The following is a 13,064-nucleotide window of genomic DNA, read 5'->3' as shown; positions in this document are numbered from 1 at the left end:
TGAACAGTTCCCTTATACAGTGAGATAGACTCTGACCTCACGATCTACCTTGTTGTGACCTTGCACCTTATTGCACTGCACTTTCTCTGTAGCTGTGACACTTTACTCTGTACTGTTATTGTTTTTAGCTGTACTACCTCAATGCACTCTGTACTAACTCCATGTAACTGCACTGTGTAATGAATTGACCTGTACGATCGGTATGCAAGACAAGTTTTTCACTGTACCTTGGTACAAGTGACAATAATATACCAATACCAAAATGCTGGAAATGCTCAGCAAATCAAGTGGCGTCTGAGACAGAATCAAAATTATCTTTTCAAGTTAATAATCTGTTCTCAGAAATTATTCACACCTTCTGGAAAAATAGAGTAGTGATGATAGATGGTGAGGCTCCTTCTTATTGGAATGGTAATCATTTTCACTTATCAGCCTATGCCTGAATGTTGACTAGGCTTTGCTGAGTGTAGACATGGACTGCTTCATTTACTGAGAGTTGTGAATGGAATTGAATATTATGCAATCATCAACAAGTATCCCTACCTTATGATGGAAGGAAGATCATTGGTGAAGCAGCTGAAGATCATTGGACCAAGGATACTGCCTGGAGGAACTCCTGCAGTCATGCTTGGGTCTTTGGCAAAGCAGATAGGATGTCTGCCCTGTTCTCCTAACTATTGCTGGCTGTGACACTACTTCACCTGCAAAATTAACTGCTGTAATACTGGACTTTACCAGACCCCAGGAATAACACAGCTGCTTGGTTAACTGGAAGGATAGGCATGAAGAGAGAAATTGCTAAAGTGTATTGGGAAATTATATTAAAAGCCATGTCTATGAATAAGCAGTAGAAGATATTTAAAGAAATATTTCATCATTCCCACTGAAAGTAAAGAAAAATAGAGGAGGAGGAAAATAGACAAAATATAAATAAAAGCAGGATTAGTCTATAAAGCTCCTTGTCTGTTCTGCCATTCAGTAGGATCAGATCTGATCATGGCCACAACTCCAATTTCTTGCTTGGTCCCCATAACCCTGATCTCTCCTAAAGTCTAAATATCTATGCAAAGCAGGATGCTGTAAGCCAGTTAACAACTGTATTCAGGACAAGGCTGGAATCCATTATGGTGGTATTGGCAAACCTAATAAAAATCCAAAGTACAATTAGAGTCAATATTTTATGAAAAGTAAGTTTTTAGTTTGACAAATCTGTTAATCCTGTGAGGATGTAACAAATTGGAAAGCGAGAAGCCAGTGAATATAGTGGATTTTGAAAAGGCATTCAATAATGTCCCATTAAAAAGTGGCTGCACAAGGTAATAGATCATGGTATTGAGGGTAATATTATTAGCATGGATAGAGGATTAGTTCACTAACAGAAAAATATAGTAGGATAAATGGGACATTTTCAGGATTATCTGGCTGTAATTATTGGGGTGCCACAGGGATCAGTGTTGGGACTTTGGCTATTTATAGTTTGTTAATGGCTTGTATGTAGGGGCCAAGTGTATTAAAAACAATTTTATTGATCATGCAAAGGTAGCTAGAAAGTAACTTGTGAGGAAGATGCAGAAAGATTGCAAGGGAATGTGGCGAGATTAAGTGAGTGGATAAAGAAATAGCAGATGGATGACAATGTGAGATGATCCACTTCTGTACCAAGAAATGAAAGCAGAGTATTATTTAAATGATGTGAGATTAACAACTACTTGTGTCCAGAGAAATCTGTTTCATTGCACAAAAAACAATGTTAGAATACAGATAAAGGTAGTAATTAGTAAACAAATGGAATGTTGGCTTTATTGCAGGAGAGATGGAATACAATAGTGAAGTCTTGCTACAATTGAATGGTGCTTGATGTGCTTCCACCCAGAGTGCTGTGTAGTTTTAGTTTCCTTATTTAAGGGAGGATGTATTTGCTTCAAAGGCAGTTCAGAGGAGACCTCTTGGATGGTGTTTTATGAGCAAAAGCTGAGTAAATTGGGCCTATGTTCTCTGGATTTTGGTGGAATAAAAGGTGATTGCTTTAAAAGGTATAAGATTCTGAGGGGGCTTGACAAAGGTAGATGGTGTTAGAGTGCCCCTATTTTGGGTTTCTAGAACCAGGGAACATGATCCCTTGTCCTGAGACAAGATAGAGATGAGGAGGAATTCTTTCTGAGGATTGTGAATCAGTAATTCTCTACTCTGAGAGTTGTGGGTGCTGAACGCTATAGGCAGTGGTGAAGAATGGGATAGATTAATTGAATTTTCGATAACGGGGTTAGCTATTGTGAGATTGGACAGGAAAATGGAGTTGCAACAAACAATAAAATCAACCATGAGGTTGCATGTCCAACTCCTCCTATTTCTAATTGTTGGATTATAAACTGGAGAATGACAGTGCATAAGGTATGTTGTTGGGGTCAATGAATTAGATTTGTCAGTGCTTATTTTAAACCAGTTCAGTCAGGCTTTGAAATGGTGATAATGTGACAATAGCACTGTTTTCATAGGTGGAATGCAGAAAGAACTGGAGCAATTTTAAAACGTGTCTACCATAAGTTTTTAAAAAACTGGTACAGGTACATGGACAACTGGTAAATCTGTAAAGGGATACAAAAGTTTAGAAACTTTTGGTTTAAATAGTTTGATAACTGACTGCATTGTAACGCAAAGCTTATTCATTATACAAAATTGAAATATTTATTTGAAAATTCTCCCATAATTTCACATTTCCATATTTGGTTAAACAATCTTGTTTGTGGGAGGAGAGAAAAGGCAAACTAAAAATATAATTTAATTCAAATGGTCTCCCTATACAGTATGCTGCAGTTCCTATTTTTTCCAGTTGTTTCCAGTCAGTTATGGGCCCACCTATGTTTAAAATGGCATGCTTAAGATTACATTTGCATGTATTATCTTCCCTTTTTCAACCTGAATGGTATTAAGCTTTCTGTTCAGTCGGAATGTCCTACCATCATCGTGCTAGGCAACAAGGAGGAGTTCTTCTAAGTTAATTGCCAATCGTAACAGGCAGGAATCTTCCAATCAGCAGTGTGCTTTGCTGAAAAGCCAGAGCTGACGGAATGAGCTTGTTTAGTCAGCTGATAGGAAATGAAGTGAAGGCTGTAGCCGGCAAGAACAAGGCTCTGAATGTGAACATTTTTCATTGTGCCTGGGCAAGGGTGAGAATCAAAAACAGTCATAAATAACAGATAATGCTACTCAAGGTCTGTAACAAACTGCCGTGTATCTAAGTAACAATATAGAGCTTTGTTTCCTTCCCAGTAGGCACTGTGCAGTTCTGTTAGCACTGGAATAGAATATTCTGTAGAAAAGTTAACTGGGTAATTGCTGTTGGATTAAAGGTATCCACACAATGTTCTCTGGTCGGTTGTGGGAGAAGCACTGGGTACTTTGCCCTGCACTTGATGGGAAGAATTTTAATGTTGACCTAAAAGTAGTTACTAATCAATCGCACTGCTGCTTTATTTACAATATGTTGCTTCCATATGGTTTGCTTACAAATCTTTAAATATTAAATTTGGCACAATTGCTTCTTTTTTTGGGGATGGGGTCTTGTCCATAATTGGGGCTGTTTTAGTTTTTGTGGATGGATTCGAAATGGCTGTCTTCATTATTAAATATGGCTTTGTAATATTTTAAGAATTCTTCACAGAAACATGTGTCACTAAAGCTAGTTTTGGTCTGAATGCAAGTGAAATATTAAAGAAGGCATTTATTCAGCAAGGTGCTAAGTACAGGACCAAATAACCTATCCAGCAGAGAGCTGAGATATTGGGTAAATTGACCCATGTCACAAACTGTTTCTGTGCGCCTGTGTTAAGAGCTTTTTGTGCTCTCATTTTGATTAATCATGGTAACCAACAGAAACAATGATGCATTAGCTTTTCCTTCTGAGATTAGAGGAAATGCACTGTAATTGCACAATTGTTCATGAATCTTGAGAGGAAATTCTGCAAGAATATATGTTTTGGAATGGCAGTGTGCATGTTTTAGTGACCTGGTATAGCATTACTGCAATTACTTAAATTTACAATTCCTATATTTGTGAAAGGGTTACTGTGAATACGTATTTCAGAAAAGAAGATCCATAATGGTGCATTTATTTATTGAAAGCAATTATTTTAATACATTTTTGAAATAATTATTCATCACAAGTTAGAAGCAGACCAACTCAATAACAAATATATTTCCTCTAATACTTGATTCTTTTTTTAGAAAAGGTTACTTGTGTGATCCATGTAGAGTCACTTCATGTCATGATATACAGTAATAGGTAAGTTTTTTTTTCCCTTGACTTTCTAATGGGTGTGAAGCTTATGACTTATTCACTTCCTCTGGACCTATTGTTTTTTATATTTACTCTGAACCTCGGGCTTCCCACTTCAATAATATTTTTCTTTTATTATTCATAAAATGTAGGTGCCACTGACAAGTCCAGCTTATTGTTCCTAAACTTCTTTTGAGAAATTACTAAACTGCTGGAATGACATTCCATGTCATTCTTTGTCATGAAGGTATTCTAGTATTTGAATCCACCAACAGTGAAGGAACAATAATAAATTTACAAGTGGGGAGAAATTGCCCTCAAGGGAAAAAAGCCTCATCTACTAACGGGGCATATTACAGCTTTTTGGAGACAACACTGAATTCAATAACTTCAGACTATCAACATTTCTAGCATTTTTATTTTGGGTTTCCAGGTTTTGCAGTATTTTGTTTTTGTGTTCCCCTCCAGTTTGTACCTTCTACATTAATGTTTGATCAAAATCTTATTAGCACATTTGAGAGCAAATTCATCCCAAGGACTAGAGCGTTTATAGAAATGGTTCATTACCTCCTTGAAGACACCAAGACTAGATAATGTATACTAGCCTTGATGCTAAAATCCACATTGCATTTAATGAAAGTTAGAACATTCATTAGAATGATAGGTAAGAGGTGCTGCAAAATGAATAGAACAGAGGAGGATGCAGATGTAGACAAGCATTTGGAGGAACAACCTTCCGTTATCGAGACACCAGAGACTGCAGATGCTGTAATTTGAAGCAAACAAACTGCTGGAAGAACTCAGCAGGTCAGGCAAAGGGTTGATCAATGTTTCAGGTCGAGACCTTGCATCAGGACCTTCCATTATACATCTTTTTAAATAGTCTTGTTTTAATTCTTTCTGAATATTATTATTGTTTATAAAACATGCTGAGATTTCCAGAGTATTTTGTTTGCTGTGGGTACAGCCGATGCATCACAGAATGATCTTCATTTGGAGTTGGAATATTATTCTCTTAACCAAACAGGAGTTTCCTACAAAGTTTCTTTGTAAAGTCGCCCTTTTTGTTTTTACCTTGGTTATGGGCAGTGGGTGGGGAACAGTTAAAATCCCACTCATGGTTGCTATTTGATCTGAAAACGTTTCTAACAGTGGAAGATGATTTTAACCACTTTCCTTTTCCCTGAATTAGTACCAGCATTTGTACAAGGTAATATTCCAGCATAACCTCATTTAAGCCATTTCTAAGAACATAAAAGACCTGGTTCAACAAAGCTTTAATTGTCAGATTTTTGTGTCAGCTGCTGGTGTGTTTCCGAAGCATGTAACAGCTAGACCACAATGAATTGGCTACAAAACGTCAGGAGGCGCATGCCTTTTGAAAAGCTGCTTTTACATAGTGAAATTTAACCAGCATTAAATTATCAAAGCTAAAGTGAAATCCCATCCCTTACACATGTTACATGATCAAAACATTAATTTCATTAAGAGTGTGTACTTTGTATATTCCAGCTTTTCTTTTAGGTTCTCCTGGAATAGAAAGTAAATAAGTTTCTGATCTGCTTCACTTTGTATTCTGTTGAGTTTCAGTCTGGAAATGACTATTGTGCTTTCTCAGCATGAGAGCTGTTCATGGACAGGTTGAAAAAAAGAACTTTAATGTCCTGCAGTGACTACTTTAAAATAATGTTTCATTTCAGTAACTCAAAAGTCTCTGGCTATAATCTTTTACTTAAAAAAAACTGATCCATTTGAATATTTAAATTGGAAAATAACGTTAGTTAGTGCCTATGCCATTTTTCCATTTTGAAGAACATCTAATACATTCTCTCTTGCACATAACCCTATTCCATGAAACAACACAGTTTTCATTTAGAACTATAACACTTTCTGTGCCCAAGTATACGGTTTCAGTCCAATTGGATCCACTGATCGGTATCCTCTTTCCCTTCATGTCTTCATTAAAAAAATCTTTTTCAATTTCCTTTTGATTTTTGCTTACCAATTCTTTTGTTCATGCACCATCTTTCCTTGAGTAATTTTTATTTTCACCCCTGATGGGCAACATATCTCCAGACATTTTGAATGTATTCCTCTTGGCATTTGTCATAATCTTCTTTTTGTTTGCCTTATCCCATCTTCAATTGTATCTTGAAGAGACCTAGATTTGGGAGCTCTCCCTTTTTCATTTGTTGGGAACACATTAACTATTTCCTCAAATGTCTCTGGTGTTTTGGCACTAATTTACCTCCAAGAGGCTGTTTCCAGTGTACTTCTCATCCCAGTAAAATAGGCTTATCCCAATTTAATAATGTTATTCTTGGTCTATTTTTGTTCTTTTCCATAACAATGTAAAATCTTTCTGTTCAATCTGCTCAATTCTGTTCTGATGAAAGGTCTCAGACCCAAAACATTGATTATTTCTCTTTTCACAGATGACCTGCTGAGTATTTCTAGTACTTTGTTTTTATTTCAAATTTCCAGCCAGTGCCACTCTTTCCATCAACCCAGGTTTCTTCCCTTAAACCAAGTTCTGTAACTCCCCTGCTTGCTGGGCATGCTACATTTCAGAATATTCACTTGAATGCATATCAGAATCAGATTTATTATCACTGACATATGACGTGAAATATATTGTTTTGTGGCAGCAGTACAGTGCAAAGATAAGGAAATATATAAATTACAGAAATAAATAGTGCAGGAAAAAGAATAATGAGGTAGTGTTCATGGATCATTCAGAAATCTGATGGCGGAGGGGAAGAAGCTGTCCCCGAATCACTGAGTTTGGGTCCTTCGGCTCCTGAATGATGGTAACGAGAAGAGCATGGTAGTGTAGCGGTTAACGCAACACTATTACAGCGCTAGCGATCCGGGTTCAATTCCAGCCGCTGTCTGTGAGGAGTTTGTATGTTCTCCATGTGTCTGCGTGGGTTTCCTCTGGGTGCTCCGGTTTCCTCCCACATTCCAAAGGTGTACGGGTTAGAAAGTTGTGGGCATGCTATGTTGGCGCCGGAAGCGTGGCAACACTTGCGGGCTGCCCCAGAAGACCCTACGCAAAAAGCTGCATTTCACTGTGTGTTTCGATGTACATGTGACTAATAAAGATATCTTATCTCTTAGAGGGCATGTCCCAGATGGTGACAGTCCTTAATGATGGATGCTGCCTTCTTGTGTCACCACCTCTTGAAGATGTCTTCAGTGGCGGGGAGAGCTGTGCCCAGGATTGAGCTGGCTGAATCTATAACCCTCTGCAGCCTCTTGTGATCCTGTGCGTTGGAGGCTCCATACCTGGCTGTGATGCAACCAGTCAGAATGCTCTCCACCGTACATCTGTAGAAATTTGCAAGAGTCTTTGGTGACATACCAAATCTCCTCAAACTCCTAATGAAGTAGAGCTGCTGGCATGCTTTCTTCATGATTGCATTAATGTGTTGGGCCCAGGATAGATCCTCTGAGATGTTGATGTCCAGGTACTTGAAGCTGCTCACCTTTTCTACCATTGACCCCTCAATGAAGACTGGTGTGTATTCTCCCGACTTCCCCTTCCTGAAGTCCACAATCTATTCCTTGGTCTTGCTGACGTTGAGTGTGATGTTGTTGTGACGCCACTCAACCAGCCAACCTATCTCACTCCTGTAAGGCCTCCTCATCGCCATCTGAGATTTTACCAACAACAGTGGTGTCATCGGTGAATTTATAGATGGTGTTTGTGCTGCGCTTAGCCACTCAGTTATGAGTGTAGAGAGAGTAGAGCAGTGGGCTAAGCACGCATCCTTGAGGTGCACCTGTGTCGATAGCAAAGAGGAGATGTTATTGCCAATTCACACTGACTGTGGTCTCCCTATAATTTCCTTAACTAATATAGTTAAACTCCTTTTTTAATTCCTATTAAAATCCTTTTGATGGGAATATTGAGCTGCTGTTCCTCCCCATCTTTAAGCCATATTTTAGTAATGACCTCAATATTGTGTCTGTCTGTGTCCTCAGTTCATTGTTTTTTAGTTCAAGGAGTTTTGGAAATGAAGCATACGCGATTCAACGCAGACCAAGCTTTTGTTTCCTTCCCTTAAGCGATCTTGTTACACTTTACTGAATTGTGCCAAGGGTTCCATTGTTCACCTGAACAAACAGTGCCTTGGTTGAACAATGTAACACTTCTTTCATTCTACATTGAAGTCTCTGTTCAGATGAATTGCTCAAATCCTGGAGTAGAACTCAAACCCACAGCTTTCTCATTTTAGGACCGTACCACCAACTGAGCCAAGCTACTAGTATATATGTATTGGGCCACAGATCAATGCCCTATTGGGGCCGATATGTTTAAAATCCAATGTGGGCAGTTAAGGTTGTATCCTGACTAAATTTCTTGGGCAGTGCCTAAGAGTGGCAGGCATAAGATTCCAAATTCCACTGTTATTACTTCCTCTTCCCACTTGTCATGTGGATAGGTTGTAATACCAATAAGCATTGCTTATTGCAAGAGTGCTGATAAATTTTGCATGTTTTGATCCTGCATGGCTGGATGCCATTTCCAAAAAGAAATGTTAACATTCCTGTCTTTTCCATGTCCTAAGATTTAATTAAAATTGGCTTCCTTTGTCAACAGGTTCTTGTGATACAACAAAGACCAGTTTCTTACAAAATCTCTGATCTGGGGAACTGTTGCACAAGCTTAAAGGTTGGACAGGTTACTGGATATTGTCTAACATATGGTAACGTGAAAATAATCAACAAATGATGTCCAATGCCAGGTTAGTTTAATGACTTTTACTGCCTGCAAACCTCCCTAAAAGTAATGTTTTTGTCTGTAATACTTCATTCTACCCTTTGTTATTATAACATACTGTTCATTTGATAACTCTCCGTTTTAAGCCACAGTTTGTTCATTACTGATCAGTATAGATTTATAATCTTGGACATGCTTTCTTTCAACTTTCTCTCATTGTCCTTGTTCTAGTTAGTTTTTTTTTACTTTCTCTCCTCTTCTTTTTGTGAAATGCTTTATCATATTTTGCCAATTCTTTGTACTAGCTGGTTTATTGAAACATTTTGTAATGGTTAATAAACATAATTGAATTGCATACATTTTTATTTGGCATTTATTGAAAAGATATTGCAAGGAAACTTGAAATATAAGCTTTGGGAACCATGTGAAGACCTTGGGGCAGGTGCAGATTAAACTTGTTTGAATACTTGCTGGAATGAAGGATTTGCACCTTTGGAAAGGTGAAAGAAATTTGAATTATTTGTCCTGGAGTGGAGTGAAAATGTGGTAGAGATGTTCAAAATAATGAGAGGGCAAGTGAGGCAAGAAATAGAAAGATAGTCCAGTTTAACACATGGCTAAGGAGATGGTGCAGGAGGGAGAGCTTCAGATTTTTTGGGTCATTGGGCTCTCTTCCAGGGTAGGTGGGACCTGTACAAACGGGACGGTTTGCACCTGAACTGGAGGGGGACCAATGTTGTTGTGGGAAGCTTTACTTGTGCTGCTCGAGGGGGGGGTTTAAACTAGAGTTGGAAGGGGGCAGGAACCAAAGTGTCACAGCAGCAAATGGAATGGCTGTGGGGAAAGTAGATGTAAAGCCTACAAACAAAGATAGAAATTGACTGGTCGATGAACATGGTGGGACTAATTTTCTGAGATGTGTCTATTTCAATGTGAGGAGTATTGTAGGTTAAGGCAGGTGAACTTAGAGCATGGATCAGCATGTGGACTTATGATGTTGTTGCCATTAGTGAGACTTGGTTGCAGGAGGGGCAGGACTGGCAGCTCAATGTTCTGGGGTTCTGACATTTTAGACATGATAGAGAGGGAAGTATTAAATGGGGAGGGGTGGCATTACTCATCAGGGAAAATGTCACAGCAGTGCTCAGAGAAGACATACTGGAGGGACCGTCTACTGAGGCAATATGGGTAGAACTGAGAAATAAGAAAGGGATGACCATATTAATGAGACTATATTATAGACCTCCCAATAGTCAGCAGGATTTACAGGAACAAATTTGTAGAGGGATAGTAGCCAGTTGCAAGAAAAATAAGGTTGTGATAGTAGGTGATTTTAACTTTTCACATATTGACTGGGACTCCTATACTGTAAAGGGATTGGATGACATAGAGTTTGTCAAATGTGTTCAGGAAAGTTTCCTCAATCAATAGGTGGAGTTTCCAATGAGAGAGAGCATGATCCTTGATCTCCTCTTAGGGAATGAGACAGGGCAGGTGACGGAAGTGTATGCAGGGGAGCATTTTGGATCTAGTGAGCATAATTCCATTAATTTCAAGATAATTGTGGAGAAGAATAGGACAAGTCCTTGGTTTGAGGTTCTAAATTGGAATAAGGCCAATTTTGATGGCATCAGAAGGGATCTGGCAGGCGTAGATTGGGATAGGCTGTTTTCCGGCTAAGAGATGCTTGGTAAGTGGGAAGCCTTCAAAAGTGAAATATTGAGAGTACAGAAGCTGTGTGTTCCTGGTAGAGTAAAAGGCAAGGCTAACAGTTTTAGGGAACCTTGGTTATCAAGGGATATTGAGGCCCTAGTAAAGAAAAAGGAGGTGCATATCAGGTATAGGCAGTTGGGATCAAATGAGCTGCTTGAGGAGTATAAGAAATGCAAGAGAGCACTTGAGAGAGAAATCAGGAGGGCAAAAAGTGGACATGAGATTGCTCTGGCAGACAGGGTGAAAGAGAATCCCAAGGGCTTCTATAGCTATATTAAGAGCAAAAGGGTAGCAAGGGACAAACTTGGCCCTCTTGAAGATCAGCATGGTCATCTATGCATAGAGCCGAGAGAGATGGGGGAGATCTTAAATGAATTTTTTGCGTCCGTATTTACTCTGGAGACAGACACAGATACTATAGAACTGAGGCAAAAGAGTAGTGAAGTCAAGGACTGGATCTGAATTACGGAAGAGGAGGTGCTGGCTGTCTTGAGGCGAATGAAGGTGGATAAGTCCCCAGGTCCTGACAAACTGTCCCTTTGGACCTTGTGGGAGGCTAGTGCAGAAATTGCAGGGGCCCTGGCATGGATATTTAAAACATCCTTAGCCACGGGTGTGGTGCCGGAGGACTGGAGGATAGCTAATGTTGTTCTGTTGTTCAAGAAAGGCCCTAAGAATAAGCCAGGAAATTATAGGCCAGTGAGCTTGACAAGGGTAAGACTTGCACAGTGAATAGTAGGGCTCTGAGGTGTGCAGTAGTACAGATCCATACTTCCTTGAAAGTGGCGTCACAGGTAGATAAAGTCGTAAAGAGAGCTTTAGGCACTTTGGCCTTCATAAATCAGGGCATTGAGTACAGGGATATTATGTTGAAGTTGTACAAGACATTGGTGAGGCAAATTTGGAGTGTGTGCAGTTCTGGTCACCTACCTACAGGAAAGATATCAATAAGCTTGAAAGAGTACAGAAAAAATTTACAAGGATGTTGCCGGGACTTGGGGATCTGAGTTATAGGGAAAGGTTAAATCGGTTTGTACTTTATTCCCTGGAGCTCAGGAGATTGAGTAGAGATCTTATAGAGGTCTACAAAATTATGAGGGGTATAGATAGGGTGAATGCATGCAGGCTTTTTCCCCTAAGGTTGGGTGAGACCAGAATTAGAGGACATAGGTTTCAGGTGAAAGGTGAAATGTATAAGGGGAATCTGAGGGGGAACTTCTTCACTCAGACGGTGGTGCGAGTGTGGAACAAGCTGCCAGCAGAAGTGGTGGATGTGAGTTCAATTGTAACATTTAAGAGAAGTTTAGATAGGTGCATGGATGGGAGGAGTTTGGAGGGATATGGTCCAGGTGCAGGTAGATGGGACTAGGCAGTAGATCAGGTTGGCATGGACTAGATGGGCCGACGGGCCTGTTTCTGTGCTGTAGTACTCTGACTCTTATGGCTAGAGGAGGTAGATAGAAGATGTTCCTATTGGGAAATAATGGAGAATCTGAAGACATAGATTTTAGGGAATTAGGAAAAGAACCAAAAGTGCTGCAAAGAAAAGCCTTTCTAAAGAGTGAATGGTTAATGTCTGAGTGTATTAGGTGACAGATTAGTTGGGGTAGATTCATTTATGACTTTCAAAGAGGAACTGGACCCGCATTTCCAAATAAAATTGCGGAGTTTTAAGAAAAAGGTGGGAAGTGGACCTTGCTACACTGCTGTTGATTTGATGCTCCTCGTCAGTGTTGATGCCATTTCATAATTCTTTGTTGACACAGCTGAAAATCAAATTCTTGGAATGTTAGAATTAGGAACTTTGCCAATTAAGTATGGTGGTGCAGTGGAATTTAACTTCAGCTGAAAAGACTGTGAAAATAACTTTAATGTTTGACTCAACTTAATTCCACCCCCAGCACTGGGTGTGAGCCTCGAAAGTCACTGTTCTTCAAGTACACTTCTAAGTGTTGTTTAAATGTGATGAATGTTTCTGCCTCCAGTACCTTCTTTTGGAAGCGAGTTCCAGAACACTACTACCATTTTGGTGAAAAGACTTTTGCACTCCTTTCCTATGTGAAGCACCTACATTCCACTGGTGGGATTGACCCCCGAGCACCTTCTTGCCTGCCAACTGAATTCTCCATTGCAAGTGTTCACTATTCCAATGAGGCCCAACAAAAGTTTGAGGAACAGCACCTCATCTTCCATCTGGGCATGTTGTAGCCTTGCGGATTCTATATCGAACTCTCTAACTTACATTAACCTGCTTTCACTGACTGGTATCAAGTCCTATTCATTCCTGCTCTCATTCATCCATCTGTGACATTAGATGAATTTTTCTCTTTTTCTCTGATCTGCTAGGTA

The 13,064-nt window shown here is 39.4% G+C and overlaps 1 protein-coding gene across 7 annotated transcripts in view; it reads left to right on the top strand.

Annotated features, from left to right (window-relative positions):
• Positions 1-13,064, top strand: part of LOC127581216 (protein FAM214B) — a 93,365-nt gene that overhangs the window by 27,563 nt on the left and 52,738 nt on the right. For 4 of the 7 annotated variants that reach the window (XM_052035373.1, XM_052035403.1, XM_052035420.1 and 1 more), the window contains 2 exons: positions 4,225-4,282; positions 8,883-9,027. The gene's annotated coding sequence lies outside the window, so the exon portion shown is untranslated. Of the gene's footprint in view, positions 1-3,093; positions 3,213-4,224; positions 4,283-8,882; positions 9,028-13,064 lie in introns of those variants that run through there. The other 3 variants (XM_052035383.1, XM_052035412.1, XM_052035394.1) reach the window with 3 other exon arrangements.

Source organism: Pristis pectinata, chromosome 2, assembly GCF_009764475.1.
Source record: "Pristis pectinata isolate sPriPec2 chromosome 2, sPriPec2.1.pri, whole genome shotgun sequence".
Taxonomy (NCBI): Eukaryota; Metazoa; Chordata; class Chondrichthyes; order Rhinopristiformes; family Pristidae; genus Pristis; species Pristis pectinata.
Note: the sequence above shows the minus strand (reverse complement) of the source record. Positions and strands in the feature narration are given on the sequence as shown.